This window comes from Apodemus sylvaticus, chromosome 8 (assembly GCF_947179515.1).
Source record: "Apodemus sylvaticus chromosome 8, mApoSyl1.1, whole genome shotgun sequence".
NCBI classification, from domain to species: Eukaryota; Metazoa; Chordata; class Mammalia; order Rodentia; family Muridae; genus Apodemus; species Apodemus sylvaticus.
In genome coordinates, this window is record NC_067479.1 from 83,667,387 (window position 1) to 83,685,591 (window position 18,205).

An 18,205-nucleotide genomic window follows, 5' to 3' on the forward strand; every position below is an offset into this window, starting at 1 on the left:
AATTGTACCCAAAGCAACTCTAGGTCAATTACAAAAGTGATTTACATAAACACACAGTACTTAGCATCTCCCACAAACAAACACCTGTCCAGGCTTCTAAAAATGCAGGAAGAGCGCTCGCATACTACTCCTCTTCTCCCTCTAAACTGTTAATCATGCCACAGGCTTTGATATACTTTTGGAGCAATCAAAAGAGCCTGTGACCACATCTCCTCTGAACTTCAAGTTCTGTGTTGAACATCGAATTGGCAAAATAAATTTGACCATGAGGTTACCTTGGAGCTATGGTCTCCTGTGATAAGAGAAAACCTGGGGTTAACAGAGAGGGCCCAAGATAGTCAGCAAAAACCTGGGCAAAATGACTACCTGTCATTCAAATCCTGGTTAGTGTAATGGGCCAGGTTTTCCTGGAGTTCGTCTCTCTCATTTTCCATCTTCTGGAGATCCCCTTTCAGCTTGTCCAAATTCTCCATTCTCTGCTCCTCCTCATTGATGGTGGACGGTTGTGATGATGCCTTCCCAACAGACCCTGTAGGTAGATCAACACTAGTAAACTTGTGGAGATGATAAGACAGGGAATAGAGAAGCCATGCTTACTCCCAAACATAAGACCAAGGAAGAGGAAATTCTAGAGACACAGTGAATCCCTGAAAGAAAAGGAAATCATCTTCAATGTGGACTGCTCAGCAACCGCCTTCACTAAATGTAATCCTCACTCACTACTGCAGGCCCCCTAGCGGTGAATTATATAAACAGGCCCAGGCAAGAAGAATTGGAGGGCATTGGCAGCTCTTATCAGACAATGTAGACCATAATGCTTGGCACAAAAAGAGTGACCATAAACGCCAGCACCTAACATCTCCCACAAGTGAACACCTATCAGGGCTTCATAAAATGGGTGATGCAAGCACATTCACTATACTAGCCCATATAATGAGTCAAGCCACATCATATTTTTGTAAAACCAAAGAGTCTGAGACCTTGATTCATGAACAGGGGAATATCCCTCTCTGTCCTTGGCATCACATATTCATGTAACCTATAGTAAACTATTTAGGATGAGGGTTTTTTTTTAATTTCTCCAATCACCAACTCGCTATCTTGACAGCAACCTTGTACTATTCTCATAGAGCTTCTCCCTGACATAATTTGTCATTCAGGCAGAAATTAAGATCTCTCAGCAAAGCAACTGTAGGCATGTCGATTCCTGCCTCTGCAAACTAATCATTTGAAATTCTTGACTCTGGGTCTGCCTTTGAGTAATATTGAGGATCCAAGTCATAAGCCCTTTTTCCTGGAAGGACCATCTCAAGCCCACCTCCTCCAGGAAGCTCCCTGACCCTTGTCCAGGACTCACTGTGCCTTCCCCATGACCATTTCCTCCTTCTTAAATGCCAACATGACAGAAGACCAGCCTCCTTCTGCCTCTTCTGCCTAGGCCTGATCTCTGTCTGTATTCTATTCTCCCTCCGAAATATCCTGCGCAGCATGGACAACATGCCTGCTTCTGAACCCAGTAGGCTCTGAAGAAATACACCACAGGCAGTTGGTGTCACCACAACACTGGTGACATCACAGAAGATTCTCGGGTTCTCCTGGATACAAGAGATTGTCCAGGGAAGTGACTACTGATGATGTCACGAGGAAGTACTGTGGCCTACCTGCTAACTAGCTTGCCCCATATTGGCCAGTTTCTGAGGTGCTCTTTCCTGGGGTGGCTCTTTTGTCCCAGGAGATAGCCCATGACACATTCTTCTTCCAAAGCTAGGGATTTCGCTCTACTTCATTACAAGTCAAGCACTTTGGATGGGGAGACTTTGTTAGGGCCTTGGCATGGGCAGTTCACCTTCAGTAGGACCTAAAGCTCTTGGATACTTGGATGAGGAAGATTCTTCTCCATTATAAATCTATTTCCGTGGACCATTCATGTAACATTTTGTTTAACTTCCCAGGTTGTCTTGTTTCCCAGAGGCCACAGTCATTCTCCTGGAACTTTAATTTTATGCAAGTTGGATTGTATTTTTATTGTGCCCTTGCCTTGACAGGAGACATTGTTTCAATATATAAATATATGCTTTTTCTTGAAATCTGTGTTTTAGAATCCGGTTTTTCCAATGAAACTCCTTTGTTCTTATTAATATAGGAACTCATTTACAAGGGACTATCAGGTTGTAATGTTTATGTCCACTCATTAAAAGATAAAATCCAGCATTCTCCATTTCTCAATTACAACCAGACAAAGTAGGCTTCTGTTAGCAAAGTTCAGCAGGGACATTGGATTGCTGCTCTGTAGTCCTACTAACCCTTCCCTTCTCCAGTATCTACCTGTCTGAGTTCCTAGTTCCAGGCCTGAGGCTCTTGTGGGTTGGACTATGATCCTGCACTCAAAAGATACCTAAGACTGAATAGGATGGATAGGGGTTAGAAAGAACTCAGGTCCGGTGAAGCCCAATCTTAATGGGTTCATAAGTTCAGGAGGAACTCCTTTTGGCATTGTCAGTTGTGGTTTTTGCCTTCTTGATCTGGGTGTGCCAAATCTGTGGTAAAATACCATCTAACCTTTGAGGTGTAAGAGTGGAAACATCATGTAAGTCCTTTCTAAATTGATTGTTTTCTTTGACTACCACCTTCAGCCATGTAGAATCACTATAACAAGGTTCAAAGGTGTCTGTGGAGATGTTGGGGAAGTCACAAGTCCAGTCTGTCTCTCAGATAGTCAGATGAATATTGCTTATGGAGAACTGGAGGACCTAAACTATGAAAAAGAAATAGAGTATGGCTAACTGATGATCTCTGAGCCTGGAATAAAATTGGAGAGGCATTCCAAACAAATACTTTAAGCATGAATCCCTCCCTGTATTTGGATAGAAGAGGCCCAAATTAAGAAGGAAGCCCATCTACCATTCCATGGACTCTCCTGAGTGTTCTGTTGTGTGCCCATCAATGAACTTTCCTTTATTTCCATGGGACCAGAATTGTGATGTCTGCATGCACAATGAAGGTTCCATCTATTCATAAATCATTTACCGGTAATTGACAAGTTTTGGCTATGAACACTCAGCTATTGTTTGAAACTATTCCAAAAGAGTGGTAAAATTCCAGTACCTGGCAAGGTTTAGAGCATTTTCAGATTAATGAATATACCTTTTACCTAACCAGAAAAAGTATCATTGAAAACAAGCATGTACTCTTATCCTCTGCTACCAGGCCACATATCACTGATGTCAGTTTCCCACAATTGACCATATCTCTGGCCCCTCATATGTGGCCAATTCTGGGAGAATTGTCTCTGGTTACCTTTATTCTACTATAAATCTGACACATTGCATATATAAATCAGGTCAGGATATCAAGTCTAATTATAACATATTTTGTTCTGAGCAATTGAAAAGCTATTGTGTATATTAGTCAGATAGCTGGTGAAGGTTAGTTACCAGAGCCCTGCAAATATTTTCTGGCAGAGTGAACCCACACACCTATGGTCACAAAGTAGCTAAAACCATCCAGTAGATAAAAGATAGTCTTTTCAACAAATGGTGCTGGTTCAACTAGTAGCTAGGATGTAGAAGAAGGCAAATTGATCTATTCTTACCTCCTTGTACTAAGCTCAAGTCCAATTGGATCAAGGACCTCCACATAAAACCAGACACACTGAAAGAAATAGAAAAGAAACTGGGGAAGACCCTTGAGCACATGGGCACAGGGGAAAATTTGCTGAACAGAACACCAATAGCTTATGCTCTAAGATCAAGAATTGACAAATAGAACCCCATAAAATTATAAAATTACAAAGTTTCTGTATGGCAAAGGACACTGTCAATTCAGCAAAACAGCAACCAACAAATTGGGAAAAGATCATTACTACTCCTCCATCCAACAGAGGGCAGAGATTCCAGAGAGCAGAATAACCTTTCTAAAAATGGGGTACAGAGCTAAAAAAAGAATTTTCACCTGAGGAATAACAAATGGCTGAGAAGCACCTAAAGAAATGTTCAACATCCTTAGTCATCTGGGAAATGCAAATCAAAACAACACTTACATTTCACTTCAAACAAGCCAGAATGGATAAGTTAAAAATAACTCAGGAGAGAGCAGGTACTAGAGAGGTTGTGGAGAAAAAGGAACACTCCTCCACTGCTGGTGGGATTGCAGGTTGGTATAACCATTCTTGAAATCAGTATGGCAGTTCATCAGAAAACTGGGCATGATATTACTGGAGGACCCTGCTATACCTCTCCTGGGCATATACCCAGAGGATTCCCCAGCATCTAGTAATGACACATGTTCCACTATGTTCATAGCAGTCCTATTTATAATAACCAGAAGCTGGAAAGAACCCAGATGCCCCTCAACAGAGGAATGGATAAAGAAAATGTGGAGTATGTACACTATGGAATAGTACTCAGCTATTAAAAACAATGAATTCATGAAATTCTTAGGCAAAAGGGTGAAACTTGAAAATATTATCTTAAGTGAAGTAACCAAATCACAAAAGAACACACATGGTATGGCATCACTGATAATTGGGTAAAAGCCCAGAAGCTTAGAATACCCAAGACACAATTCAAGGTCCATTTACTGTGGCCTATTTGTTGATGTTGGTAGGGATGGCTACCGGGTATTACATAACCAGTCAGAGGGCTCATCCGTGGAATACTAATTCTACCTTTCTCATTGTGGCTCTTTGAACACAGTTCTTTATTTAGAGCTGGAGCCTTGTGAAACCACTCCATCCCCATGGCATGTCAGCTGCTGTTGTCATTGTTTGGTCTTATTTGAGTAGCCCTATTGTTCAGATTTCTCCCCCCCTCCCTTGGTAACAGTTTATTTTCAAGTTGGAAAAGGCATCTGTAACTGAGTGCCTCTTTGGGAGGTTGGGGGGTTCTGGCTCAGCTGTAACCCAGAGGGACAACACAGTTCCCCTTCAGCAGGGAATATTTAACTGTTCACAGTCTGTCTGGACAGAAACATCCATTTGCTTGCGTGCAGGAGGCCCTGGGAACCTGGCTTTCCTCTACAGTGGGGGTCTCTGAGACCAGAGACCTGGGGGACACACCATAGCTGCTCTACTCAGGCTGAAACTCAACATTTCTCCAAGTCTCAACACACTCTAGAAGTTTTTATCAAACAAGCACTGATATATAAAAATAGTGCAAAATCTTAACATTTATACAAATAGCTTTAAACCCCTGATTTGTAGGATTTTTTCTTTACAAGGTAATATACATTTTCAGAGTTGGCACTAAAAAATTGCCAGTTTTTTCCTCTTCTATTTCAGAAAACAACTTTCTTTTTGAATAAGTCTCTTATTCAAAGAGGGGTGATCCGGGAAAGGGGAAATCATTTGGAAAGTAAACAAAGAATATAGAAAATAAAAATATTTTAAAAAATAAATAAAAATAAAGCCAAAACCATACAGTGGAAAAAAGAAAGCACCTTCAACAAATGGTGCTGGTCTAACTGGCAGTCTATATGTAGAATAACGTAAATTGATCAGTATTTATCACCCTACACAAAACTCAAGTCCAACTGGGTCAAGGACTGCAACATAAATCTGTAAACACAGAATCTAGTAGAAGAGAAAGTGGGAAATACCTCGAGCACATTGGCATAGGAGAAAATTTTCTAAAAAGAATACCAATGGCTTAGGCTCTAAGATGAACATGGGACCTCTTGGAATTGAAAACCTTTTATAAGGCAAAGAACACTGTCAATAGGACAGCATGGCAGCTTACAGATTGGGAAAATATCTTCATTTACCCTACATTCTACAGAGGACTAATATCCAAATATATAAAGAATTCAAGAAGTTAGATTCCAAAACACCAAGTAATGTAATTACAATTGGAGTATAGAACTAAACAAAGAATTGTCAACAGAGGATTTTGAATGGCTGAGAAACACTTAAAGAAATGTTCATCATTCTTAGTCATCATGGAAATGCAAATCAAAACAACCTTGAGACTCCACCTTAAACCAATGAGCATAGCAATGATCAAAATTTAAGGGACAACACTTGCTGTTGAGGATGTTGAAAAAAGGAACACTCCTCCATTGCTGTTGGGATTACAAACTTGAACAACCACTCTGGAAATCAATTTATTGGGTACTCAGAAAACTATAAATAGTTCTACCTTAAGACCCAGCTATACCACTTCTGAGCATATACCCAAAAGATGCTCCATCATACCACAATGACATGTACTCCAGTGTATTCATTGTAGCCTTATTTGTAATAGCCAAGAAGTGGAATCAAGTCAGGTGTTCCTCATCACAAGAATGAAAACAGAAAATGTGGTTCATTTACTCAATGGAATACTATTGAGGTATTAAAAACAAGGACATCATGAAATTTGCAGGCAAATAGATGGAACTAGAAAATATCCTGAATGAGGTAACCCAGTCCCACAAAGACATGGATAATATGTACTTACTGATGAGTGGATATTAGCTAAAGAGTACAAAATATCCACAATACAACTCACAGACCCAAAGAAGTTGAACAAGAATGAAGGCCAAAGTGAGGATGCTTGAATCTCACTTAGAAGGGGAAACAAAACAGACATTGGAGGCAGAGGGAGTGAGGAACCTGGGTAGGAGAAGGGAGGGAGAGGGGAGCATAATGGAGAGTAGGTAGGGGGAGAGACAAGAAAAAAGGTAAGAAGGCCAGAGAATGAATGGAAATATGTCGATGCTGTGGGGAGAGGGGGGTTAGGTTTAGGAGTGGATGGCATTTATAGCAAGTCCCAGAGACTTGGGACTGGGGAGGCTCTCAGGGCTCAATGCAGATTACCTTAGCAGAAATGCCCAATGGTGGTTATATAGAACCTGAAGATACCAACTCCCGGACCCACAGTGGAGGCATGGGGAAACTAGCTTACCTACAGAAATTTTGACCAAAAATTGTTCCAATCTAAAAGAAATGCAGGAACAAAGATGGATCAGAGACTGAACAAATGCCTGATGAACAAATGCACCAACTTTGGATCCATTCCAAGGACAGGCACCAATACTGACACTATTACTGATATTCTGTTGTGCTCTGAGAGGATCTACCTAGAAGCTGACTGAGACTGATACAAGTATTCATGGTCAAGCACCAGCTGAACAGTTAGGAGAAGGAAATGAAGGGATGGCAACCTCACAGAAAGACCAACAGTGTCAGCTAACCTGGACAGTTGAGAACTCCCAGTGACCAAGCCACCTTCCAGAAAACATAAAGGGGCTGGGCTGAGGCCTGAGGCACTTCTATAGCAGAGGGTTGTTTTGTTTAGACTAGGGGAGAGGAGGTGCCTAATCCTACAGAGACTTGATGCCCCAGGGTGGGGGATGCCCAGTAGGGTCACCCTCTCAGAGGTGAAGAGGTGGCATGGATGGGGGAAGCACTCTGAGAGGAGAGGCTGGATGAGGGGCAGCATTTGGGATGTAAATATATAAAATAATTTACAGAACAGAAAAAGAAAAAAAAGAGCGAATTCAATTGTATCTTTTGAATTATGTGAACACTGTTTAATTAACATAAAGTCTAGCTGGATCTGGCATTAACAGATTTGATGTTTGGTGGATTGACATTGGAAAGTCATTGAACATTGTATTTAATATGTTCAGGCATGTTTAAGGCACATGTCAGTGAAAAGGAAGTGAAGTACAAATTCACATTAAATAAATGTAACAAAAATACTATTAAAAATATTCCTTTTCTCCCACATACAGAATTCTCTCTCTCTCTCTCTCTCTCTCTCTCTCTCTCTCTCTCTCTCTCTCTCTCTCTGTGTGTGTGTGTGTGTGTGTGTGTGTATGTGTGTGTATAATATTGCACATCTTAATCAAAGGTTTTCTGCAAATATGTCTTTAAAGTTAAGTAAAGCCATCATAGACAGAAGAAATTAAGCATTCACCCATGGAGCTCAACTAAGAACAGTGAAGAAAAGTCTAGTGGAGCATTTTCTCTTTTGCCTTCAAGACACACAATGCTCATCAAAGAAACATGGTATCCTTTTCCTTTTTCTTTTGCAGGCTTCTTGAACTTCTGCTTCCAGACCACCCAGAACACGTAAACATTCATACAGAGAGAGGAGAACTACCACATGCCACATGGCCTGGGTCCCCCGACTTCCTCTCTCTTCTCTCTTAGAAGGTGCGGAATATTTTCTGTGGTTTTGCCTACAGGTGCCCTGGTCTCACTCCTAGAGGGGGTGACCTTTCTGTTTCTCCTTCTCCTCTTATCTCACCACATTGTCATCATTCTGGATAGCATGGCAAAATGCAGGCAGACATGGGAGGACATTGTGGGGCAATGTGAGGGTGATGGAGCTGGGCCCCACCTAGCAGGGAAGATGACTGCCTGCTACTTTGCTGGTGCTGGGAGGAGGAGCCCGGGTGGTGACAAATGACCTCACTGTAGGGGGGAGGCGGCCCCTCCATGCACCCACCACTGCTATAGCAAGTGGCACTGATGCCCCTGAGTTACTGAGTTACTGCTGGGAGGACAGGGCCCTCCCATCACAGAGTGAGATGGTGGGGGGCAGGGGGATTTCCTGCTGCAGGTAGGGGTAGGTGGGCTGGAAGCTGCTCCACTGGACAAAGGGAATCAAAGCAAGGCAGTCAGTGGGCCGAGGCTGGGCATAGACCTGCAGCTCCTGCATTCTGCCTGACAGCTTACTCTCTGAGGGCCAGAGGCACCCTTCTGAATTCAGTCTGTCATCTCTTCCCCTGGCCTGGCTGTGTCAGCTGATGAAGGAACAGGCTGACAGCTTGTAGTGGCTCAGCAGGTACATGATCATCATCACCACCATCACCATCATCATTATGAGGATGACCAAGATCTCCATGAACTCCAACTCCTTGATCTCCATGCTGGGAACAGAGAGCCCTGGCACACACAGGAGACACTGGGCTGCCTGATGGCTGTAGTGGCAGTGGTGGTGATGCTATTGACCCCCATCAAGCAGTCATGGGAAGCAGAAGGCATGAGATGCAATGCAGAGGGTGCAGGGGGCAGCCCTGTTTGGCCTGCCAGGCTTGGGCCAGGCGAACAGAGATCAATGCGGTGTAGGCTCCATTCGCTGCCAAGGTTCCATGGGGAGCAGGGTACCCTGGCCGAAGAGAGGGAGTCCCTGGGAGGCATGCCCTGGATGTGCCACTTGCAGCATGCGGGTCACTGGTGGGTGGCCAGGGCACAGGGTTGCCAGGCTAGTTTGAGCACCAGGCATTCAGCAGATGAGCACCTCCTCCAGCTCATTAAAGACCAAGGACATCGGTTGCCTTGTTGAGATTTTGTGAGATATTTTTTTATGGCAAGTTTTTAAAAAAATATTTTTAATTGGATATATGCTTTATTTTCATTCCAAATGTTGTCCCCTTACCTGGTTTCTCCCCAGAAAATCCCCTAACACATCTCCCCTCACCCTGCTCACCAGTCTAGCAACTCCTGCTTCCCTGCCCTGGCATTCCCCTATTCTGGAGTATTTAGCCTTCTCAGGACCAAGAGCCTCTCCACCCTTGGATGTCCAATGAGGCCATCCTCACTGGATATGCATCTGCAGCTATGGGTACCTCCATGTGTACTCTTTGGTTGATAGTTTAGTCCCTGGTAGCTCCAGGGGGATACTTGGTGGCTCATATTGTTGTTCCTCCTATGGTGCTGTAAACCCCTTCAGATCCTTGGGTCCTTTCTCTAGCTCCTCCATTGGGGACCCTATTCTCAGTTCAATGGTTGACTGAGAGTATGCCCTCTGTATTTTTCGTTCAGTGGTAGAGCCTCCCAGGTGACAGTTATATCAGGCTGCAGTCACCAAACACTTGTTGGCATCCACAATAGTGTCTGGTTTTATAACTATATGGGATGAATCCCTAGGTGGGGCAGTGTCTGGATGGTCTTTCCCTCAGGCTCTGCTCCACATTTTGTCTCTGTATTTCCTCCTGTGGATATTCTGTTCTCCCTTCTAAGAAGGACCAGAGTATCCATACTTTGTTCTTCCTTCTTTCTGAGCTTCATTTGATCTGTGAGTTCTAACTTGGGTATTCCAAGCTTCTGGGTTAATATCTACTTATCAGTGACAGCATACCATGTGTGTTATTTTGTGATTGGGTTACATCACTCAGGATGCTGTTTTCTTGTTCTATCCATTTGCCTAACAATTTCATGAATTCATTGTTTTTAATGGCTGAGTAGTATTCCATTGTTTAAATGTACCACATTTTCTGTATCCATTCCTCTTTTGAGGGACATGGATGTAGCTTCCCTGTCATATCAAGAAGACATAATCTTACTGAAGACTTCCAAGTCCTCAGGCTCTTACAACATCTCTGTCCCTTTATTTGAGATATGGCATCAGTGTAAGGTATAGGGATTGTGTTGTAGATGTATCAAATGGGGCTGGGCATCCTTCAGTCAGTGGTTACCTGCATTTTGACAAGCTGTGGCTTTGTAGTATGGTTTTTGTCTGCCACAATAAGAAGCTTCTTTAATAAATGGTGAGAGCTATACTTATCTCTGGATAGAAGGATGCATATATTCAGAATACACTTAGGATCTGTATTGGTTTAGCAAAGCAGTAGTAGCATATCCCTGAATATCCTTGTGCTGACTACTCACAAACAGTTGGCTAGGATTCCAGTTGGCATTTTGCTTCTGTTGAGCTGACCTTGAGTCTAAATAGACAGTTGTTGGCTTCCACCAAGATATAAGTACCACTTTTGCACCTTTGGAGAGAACTTGCCATGTTGTAGTTCACTGACTTTACATCTAGATAGGAGTATTGACTGCTTTCCTTTCTAAACAGCTTGCTTATTTCCCCCTGGTAGTGTGACAACACTTCTTAGAGTTGAGGCTTTTGTTTCAGACAATGCTAAAGTCTTCAAGTCCTATGTTCAAAACCTGTAGAGTCTTCAACAACAGGGACTTATCTTCAGATCCTAAGAAGCAACCAGAAGACATCTTCTATTCGGGAACTGACTCTACCTACAGTGGCCTGATAAGCCTACAGTTAATCAAAATCCGGAGATCTTGAGACAGGAAGCAAGGTGGCATGGAAAGAGTGAAAGAGTCCACAGGCTGCAGTGATTGTGTTGAAAAGAGATGCTAGGAAGGCAGCTTCAGTGAAACAGCTCATTTAATGAGGGGATCAAAGGCTATTTAAACCATTGGAGAGTGTGTAAAAACTTTTTTAGTTTTTTTAATTAGATATATTCATTATTTACATTTCAAATGATATCCCCTTCATGGTTCCCCCATCCCTGAAAGTTGCCTAAGCCCTTTCACCTCCCCCTGTTCACCAGTCAACCCCCTTCCACTTCCCTGTCTAAGTATTCCCCTACACTGCTGCTTGGAGCCTTTCCAGGACAAGGATCCTCTCCTTCCTTTGTCCTGGGCATCATTTGATGTGTGAATTATGTCTTGAGTATTCCAAGCTTCTCTTCTAATAACCACTTATCAGTGATACCATGTGTGTTCTTTGTGATTGGGTTACCTCACTTTGGATGATATTTTCCAGTTCCACACATTTGCCTAAGAATTTCATGAATTCATTGTTTTTAGTAGCTTAGTAGTGTTCCATAGTGTAAATATACCACATTTTCTGTATCCATTCCTCCGTTGAGGCTCTGTTTCCAGCTTCTGGCTATTATAAATAGGGCTGCTATGAACAAAGAAGAGCATATGTCCTTATTACCTGCTGGTGAATCCTCTGGGTATATGCCCAGGTGTTATATAACGGGGTTCTCTGGTAGTATCATGCCCAGTTTTCTGAGGAACCTCCAGACTGATTTCCAGAGTGGTTGTACCAGCTTGCAATTCCACCAGCAGTGGAGGAGTGTTCCTCTTTCTGTACATGCTAGCCAGCAGCTGCTATCATGCCCAAGTTTTCTGAGGAACAGCCAGACTTATTTCTAGTGTAGCAGTAAGGGGAAAAGGTCAAGTAACATATAAAGGTCCACCTATCAGAATTACACCAGACTTCTCACCAGAGACCATGAAAGCCAGAAGAGCCTGGGCAGTTGTCATACAGACCCTAAGGGAACACAAATACCAGCCCAGACTGCTATATCCAGCAAATCTCTCAATTGCCATAGATGGAGAATCCAAAGTATTCCATGACAAAAACAAATTTACATAGTATCTTTCCACAAATCCAGCCCTGCAAAGGATAATGAATGCCAAACACCAACAAAAGGAGTGAAACAGAACACTAGAAAAAGCAAGAAATTAATCTACTTTCAACAAACCCAAAAGAAGATAACCACACAAACATAAAAATTACATCCAAAATAGCAGGAAGCAACAATCACTATTCCTTGATATCTCTTAACATCAATGGACTCAATTCCCCCAATAAAAAGACTTAGAATAACAGACTGGATATGTAAATAGGACACAACGTTTTGCTGCATACAGAAAAGACATCTCAGTGTCAAAGAAAAACACTACCTCAGAGTAAAAGGCTGGAAAACAGTTTTCTAATCAAATGGTCCCAGAAAACAAGCTGGAGTAGCCATTCTAATATCCAATAAAATAGACTTACAACCAAAAGTCATCAAAAAAAGACATGGAAGTACACTTCATACTCATCAAAGGAAAAATCTATCAAGAAGAACTCCCAATTCTGAACATCTATGCTTCAAATACAAGGGCACCCTCATTTGTAAAAGAAACTTTGCTAAAGCTTAAAGCACAGATTGTACGTCACACAATAATTGTGGGTGACTTCAACACCCCACTCTCCTCAGTGGACAGATCAGGGAAACACAAACTTAACAGAGTCGCAATGAAACTAACAGAAGTTTTGGACCAAATGGATTTAATGGGTATCTATAGAACATTTCATTCAAAATCAAAAGAATATGCATTCTTCTCAGCACCTGATGGTACCTTCTCCAAAACTGAACATATAATTTGTCTCAAAACTGACCTCAACAGATATAAAAAGCTTTCATATTAACTGTATCATTGAATAGGGCCAGTGTGCTCAGTATGCCTCATTAGCATAAGATGTAATTCCAGGTGTTCCTGGATGTGACCTTAAAAGGTAAAAGGAAGTTTAACCTGGCTACCTGGCTAAGTGACCTCCCATGGTGGGCAAAGGCAAGGCACAGAGCTACATGCATTGGAACAGGTAGGATATGGGCAGGGCGGGAGCAATCCTATTGCTGCCAATCTGAGGATGAGATGTCCAGGGCTTGGACAGGCCTCAACAGACTCTTGCTTCAGGCCTGCTTCCTTCAGCCCCAAGTGCCCTGGCCCCACAGCATCAATAGTGTATGATTCTTTGAAAGAGTCTTGGAATTTCGTGACAATTATCAGACCTTGTACTTGAATATTTATATTAGCTAACCTATGGCTCTTGATGAAGACTTGTAACCCAGTGGTATAGTGCTCTCTTGCTCTCTCTCTCTCTGTATCTCTGTCTCAGTGTGTGTGTGTTTGTGTGTGTGAGTGTGTATGTGTTACACAATTTTATGTAAATATAAAGTAATCTGAATCCTTAAGGCTATCTCAAGCACTTGAGTGTTACTTATTCCCCTGCCCTTCTGTATTGTTCATCTCTCCCTCTCAAATTAAACCTCTTCCTGTTTCTCCCATTTTCCTGTTCCTGTCTCCTATCACCTGTCTCCTATTAGCCCATGGTTTAACTTTTTTTTTTAATTTTTTTTATTCGATATAATTTATTTACATTTCAAATGATTTCCCCCTTTCTAGCCCCCCCACTCCCCGAAAGTCCCGTAAGCCCCCTTCTCTTCCCCTGTCCTCCCACCCACCCCTTCCCACTTCCACGTTCTGGTTTTGCTGAATACTGTTTCACTGAGTCTTTCCAGAACCAGGGGCCACTCCTCCTTTCTTCTTGGACCTCATTTGATGTGTGGATTATGTATTGGGTATTCCAGTTTTCTAGGTTAATATCCACTTATTAGTGAGTGCATACCATGATTCACCTTTTGAGTCTGGGTTACCTCACTGAGTATGATATTCTCTAGCTCCATCCATTTGCCTAAGAATTTCATGAATTCATTGTTTCTAATGGCTGAATAGTACTCCATTGTGTAGATATACCACATTTTTTGCATCCACTCTTCTGTTGAGTGATACCTGGGTTCTTTCCAACATCTGGCAATTACAAATAGGGCTGCTATGAACATAGTAGAACATGTATCCTTATTACATGGTGGGGAGTCTTCTGGGTATATGCCCAGGAGTGGTATAGCAGGATCTTCTGGAAATGAGGTGCCCAGTTTTCGGAGGAACCGCCAGACTGCTTTCCAGAGTGGTTGTACCAATTTGCAACCCCACCAGCAGTGGAGGAGTGTTTCTCTTTCTCCACACCCTCTCCAACACCTGCTGTCTCCTGAATTTTTAATCTTAGCCATTCTGACTGCTGTAAGATGAAATCTTAGTGTTGTTTTGATTTGCATTTCCCTACTGACTAATGAAGTTGAGCATTTTTTAAGATGCTTCTCCGCCATCCGAAGTTCTTCAGGTGAGAATTCTTTGTTTAACTCTGTACCCCATTTTTTAATAGGGTTGTTTGGTTTTCTGGAGTCTAACTTCTTGAGTTCTTTATATATATTGGATATTAGCCCTCTATCTGATGTAGGATTGTTGAAGATCTTTTCCCAATTTGTTGGTTGCCGATCTGTCCTCTTGATGGTGTCCTTTGCCTTACAGAAACTCTGTAACGTTATGGGGTCCCATTTGTCAATTCTTGCTCTTAGAGCATACACTATTGGTGTTCTGTTCAGAAACTTTCTCCCTGTACCGATGTCCTCAAGGGTCTTCCCCAGTTTCTTTTCTATTAGCTTCAGAGTGTCTGGCTTTATGTGGAGGTCCTTGATCCATTTGGAGTTGAGCTTAGTACAAGGAGACAAGGATGGATCAATTCTCATTTTGTTTCATCTGGTTACTCCAGAATAATACGAATTGAATAATAATGAGGGTTTTGCAGTATTCTACTCTCTCCAGAACACAGCTCATTTGGACAAAGGATAAAGAGAGTTACATCAGAATCAAATGACATCACACATCAAATGGACCTAATAGATGCATGTAGAATATTCTACCCAAGTACCAAAGAACATGCATTCTACTCAACAACCCAGGGCTCTTCTCTAAAATGGAGCAGATCCTGGGCTACAAAACAAATTTGAGCAAACATGAAATAACTCCATATATCCCATTGCAGCATAGTACAGTAACAGTTAAAGTAAACAGCAAACACATCTCTTGTTTGTACAAAACTCATGGCAATTAAACAACTCATTATGGAGTAATGAATTATCAAAGAAGAAATTAAGAAAAAAGTAAGTTTCCAGGAAAGCACAACATAACAAAATTTCTGGCACAAGTGAAAATCTGTTGTACAGGGGAAATTTATATCGCTTAATTTTCCACATTAAAATTTTTATTTTTTTATAAGTCTGGGATGCCAGGCCATCAAACTGTGCCACTAGTTGGCAGTGTCAATTTTCCCTACACAGTTAATCCTCTTTGGAAATGTCCTCACAGACACATCTGTAGGTTTACCTCATTAACATTCCAGGCAGTTCTTAATCCAGTCAAGTTGGAAACACAAATTAATCATTAAATGTGTATTTGGAACTGGAATATATGGCATCAGACAGACAGGAAGTCACGGTGCTAGAGCAGTAAAAGAGAAATCACAACTTCATGCTCAACCAGATGGAGGGATATAGGAAAGGCATGAGCCTCATGAGATACACACACACACACACACACACACACACACACACACGCACACACACGCACACACACACGCGCACAGGCACACAGGCATAAACATGCGCTCATGAGTACTAATTGTTTTTTTATTGAATATTATCTTCATTTCCATTGCCAGTGGTAAAACCTCTCCCGGTTTCCCCCCTCCCCAAAACCCCCAAACCCTCCTAAATCCCCTGCTTCCATGTATATGCCCCTCCACCCAGGACACTCCCACCTCCTCCCCACTCAGTTTCCCTTTGTTGGGGCCTCTGTTGAGCCTTTACCTGACCAAGGACCATTCCTCCCACTGTGCCCAACAAGGCCTTCCTCTGCCACATTTTTGGCTAGAACTATGTGTTCCCCTTGGTTGATGGTTCAGTCCCTGGGAGTCTTCGGGCGTCTGGGTGGCCGAAATCATTACTTCCCATGGGGCTGTAAGACCCTTCAGATCCTCTCAACCACCCTCCAGCTCCACCATTGGAGACCCCCATGCCCAGCCCAATAGTTGGTTGCTGGCATCTGCCTTTGTATTTGTAAGCCTCTGGCAGGGGCCCTCTGGAGACAACCATGGCATGCTCCTTTTGGTATATATTTCTTGTTGTCCTTGGTAGTGTTGGGGTTTGTTGACTGTTTATAGGATGAATCCCCAGTTAGGGCAGTCCCAGGGTGGCTTTTTCTTCGGTCTCTGCTCCACACATTGTCTCCCTTATTGCTCTCGTGAGTATTTTGAACCCTTTCCTCAAGGAACCAAAGCACCCTCACTTAAGTCCTCCTTCTTCTTGAGCTTCCTGTGCCCAGTGAATTGTAACTTGTTTATTTTGAGCTTTTGGGCTAACATCTACTAATTAGTGAGTGCATACCATGTGTATTCTTTTGTGATTAGGTTGCCTCACACAGGATGACACTTCCTACTTTCATGCATTTGCCTAAGAATTTCATGAATTCATTGTTTTTAATAGCTGCGTAGTACTCCATTATGTATATATAACACAGTTTCTGTATCCATTCCTCTGTTGAGAGACATCTGGGTTCTTTTAATCTTCTGGCTCTTGTAAATAAGGCATCTATGAACATAGTGGAGCATGTGTCCTTATTACATATAGGAACATCTTCTGGCTATATGCACAGGAGTGGTATAGCTGGGTCTGCAGGTAGTACTATCTGATTTTCTGAGGAATTGCCAAACTGATTGCAGAGTGGTTTTACCAGTCTGCAATCTCACCAACAATGGAGAAGTGTTCTTTTTCCCCACATCCTCTCCAGCATCTGCTGTCCCCTGAGTTTTTCATGTTAGCCATTCTGACTTGTGTAAGGTGGAATCTCAGTGTTGTTTTAATTTGCTTTTCCCTGATAACTAAGGATGCTGAACATTTCTTTGGGTGCTTTAGAGCCATTCATATTTCCTCCAGTAGAGAATTCCCTCTTTAGCTCTGTACCCTGCTTTTTAATAGTGTTATTTAACTCTCTGGAGGCTAACTTCTTGAGTTCTTTGTATACATTGGATATTATTGGATGTAGGGTTAGTAAAGATCTTTTCCCAATTTGTTGGTTGCCGTTTTGTCCTATTGACCGTGTCCTTTGCCTTACAGAAGCTTTGCAATTTTATGAGGTCCCATTTGTCGATTCTGGTTCTTAGAGCATAACCATTGGTGTTCTGTTCAGGAACTTGTCCTGCCTGCCGCATGCGCACTGATTCTACATCCCTTAAATGTTCCCATTTCACAACAGAAGATCTGGCTCTGCCACCCTCACCTGCAGTGAGATGGCCTGAATGCAGGGGAGATGTCCTTCTGTCCTTACCCTTTGCCATCTGAGGTAGACAGGAATGCTCCCCCAGGGACAAGAGAGCAGGACAGCTTACCCACCCCCTCACCAGCTGTGGCTCTCAGAGGATCAGGCCCAGCACATCACCTGGGCAGCACAGCAGAGCTGGGCCAGGTTGCAGAAGCAACAGTGAGCCAGCCCCAAGAGTATGAGCACAACAGCGATGACTCTGCCACTTGTCTTCTGTGAGGTGGCATGGCCACAGGAGAGATGCAGTCCCCTACCTCCCCAACCGTGTGCCAGTGAGGAGAGCTGGGCCTGGGTCCATGAAAGTGTTACAATTGTCCCTGCTCCTCACCAGTTGAAGCACTCATGACACTGGTCCCTGCACTTTGCCTAGGCAGTAGAGTAAGATGGTCCTTTGTCCCGCGCTACCGTCTCGCCAGCAAAACAATGCGGCACACTCAGGATCCTTCTGTAGAAAGCTTTAATGCATCTTGAGAGGGAGAGCATAAGCTTACAAAGCGGAGACTCCAACGGTCTGAAAACCCGTCCCTTATATAGGCTGGTAAGCCCGCCTAGGACGTGGCACTTCCTAATTGGTTGCAGCTCATCAGCCCATATTACGCCACAAGGTAGGCAGAGACCGAAGGACGTTAAATCACTTCAGGCACGCGCACTGATTTGTTCGCCACTCAGCACAAGCTGGATGCAAACGCCATCTTGTAA

General features: G+C 42.8%; 1 pseudogene; it reads right to left on the reverse strand.

Moving 5' to 3' along the window:
* Positions 1 to 8,186: 8,186 nt before the first annotated feature.
* Positions 8,187 to 8,893, reverse strand: LOC127691131 (protein TMEPAI-like; annotated as a pseudogene).
* Positions 8,894 to 18,205: the final 9,312 nt, after the last annotated feature.